This window comes from Egretta garzetta, unplaced genomic scaffold, assembly GCF_000687185.1.
Source record: "Egretta garzetta isolate BGI_Z169 unplaced genomic scaffold, ASM68718v1 scaffold19, whole genome shotgun sequence".
Taxonomy (NCBI): domain Eukaryota; kingdom Metazoa; phylum Chordata; class Aves; order Pelecaniformes; family Ardeidae; genus Egretta; species Egretta garzetta.
Window position 1 is genome coordinate 152,309 of NW_009260768.1, and position 1,876 is coordinate 154,184.

The 1,876-nt window shown below is 58.4% G+C and overlaps 1 protein-coding gene across 1 annotated transcript in view; it reads left to right on the top strand.

Moving 5' to 3' along the window:
* ARSG (arylsulfatase G) overlaps nt 1-1,876 on the top strand; it is a 31,120-nt gene that overhangs the window by 3,558 nt on the left and 25,686 nt on the right. The gene's annotated exons all lie outside the window — the stretch shown is intronic.

Genomic DNA, 1,876 nt, shown 5'->3' on the forward strand with positions numbered 1-1,876 from the left:
CTGGGAAGAGCTGGCTCTGTCCTTGTGACCCCCACCCTTGAGATATTTGTACATGTTGATGAGATCCCCTCTCAGCCTTCTCTTCTCCAGGCTGAACAAGCCCAGCTCCCTCAGCCTTTCCTCGTAGGATGGATGGGTGCCCACAGCAGCTCTGGTGGTGGGACCAGAACAACACCCAGAGGTGTTTAAACCCACCCCGTATGTAGAGTTTAATCCATTTTGAGGATAAAACACTCTGGGATCCCTGGGCTTCAGGGTTTGCCTCCCCCAGCCGCATGGGGACACAAGGAGCCTGGGCACGCTCTTCAGGGCAAAAGCGAGACGATGACCCCGAAGCCCTGCTGACGGGTTGTATAATTTTAATCCCTATTATCGGCGGATTATGAGCTGTGACTTTGCAAAATGCCTTCCTGCAGCGTGAGAAGGGGAAGCGCTGCCGGGCAGCCGTGTCAGAGCCCGTCCTGCACCTGCATCCAGGGATAACACAGACCTGGGGAAGGGCCACCGTGGGGGGGTCCTGCAGGTGTGTGTGGGGAAAGGTTTGGGTAATGGGGGCAAACGAGGGGCTGGGCAGGGAGCAGCCTGTGGGGAAATGGCTCCCTATAAGCCTGGGTACCATTCTGCTCACACAAAACCTATAGTTTGTCCCCTTTGGGGACCAAGAATTGGCCGCAGCGTGGCCTGGCCGCGTGGTCAGGATGTGAGCCCGTAGGGGGCTGGAGGGTACCAGGGCACCGGGCTGCGGGGCAGCAGTGGTCCCTCACCCCTCCGGGCTGTGAGGATGCTCTTGGGCTGGGAAAGCAAGCGGGTGAGCTCCGGGTTAAGGAAAAACCTTTAAACTCCCAATAGTATTTTGGGGTTATCCGCGTTCATGGTGAACAGGATTAAGCAGGTGCCTGCCTTTTCTCTCCTTCCCTTTGATGGCTTATTCCAGTTTTCCTCTGCCTGACTCATTCATTACAGGGCAACAAAAGAACACCGGATTTGTCATCTCGGTGTTTTTTTAACCAGTCGTGTCAAGGTTGAGCAATTCGTGGCAGCGAGACTCGGCTCTGCTCGGGACACTTAAGAGCGTGGTGAACAGGGGAGCAAGAGTCAGGGACGTTTGTCTTAAGTTACTGATTAAATGTTTGCTCAGTTTTCGGGAGAATTCTGAAATGTCAGTGCAAAAAGCAAGCGGGAACACCCTGGTTGGGAGTCTGCTGGATGCTGGAGTCCACCTGGTGCTCCCGGGTGGGATGTGAGCTGGGTGAAGCAGCTTTCCCAGCTCTGGGGTCTCTGGGATCCCAAGGGGAAAGGCACCGCGTAGCCTTTTGCAGCAGTGATTTGCGAGGGGTTGCATTGGCACCCCCTGACCCCAGCGTTTTGCAGTGGCTGGGCAGGGTGCTGGGGGGACGCAGCCCTTCGCAGGGCTCCAGTGGCGCTGGGGGGGGATGCAGCAGCTCCGGGCGGGATGGGATTTACTCATTTTCCATCCCCAGGTGGGTGACGGGTAAAGGAAGGAAGTGCCGAAACGCACGTCGGAGGGGCCCCGAAAGCTTTCTGGAGGCAGGGATGGGGTGGCCGGAGCCGGGCGCGTGCGCGGGCTGGGGCACGTCCCTGGGATCCGGCCCCTCCCCGCTGCTCGCCATCCCACCCTTCCCCTCAGAGGTCCCTGAGGAAGAGCAGGCCTCGTTGGAGGAGATAAATATAGCCGTAAACAAGAAAACAGGACGTGTCCTCTGATGAATTAAAAGCAAACAGGCAGTGGGGCAGCGCGTGGCGAGCAAACGTGCCGCGCTCCCTGTCCGGGGCTGCTTGGCAGCGCCGAGGCCATGCTCGGGGTTGGCACGGGCATCCTGCTGCTGCTCATCTGCTGCTAACATCACCGGCGGGG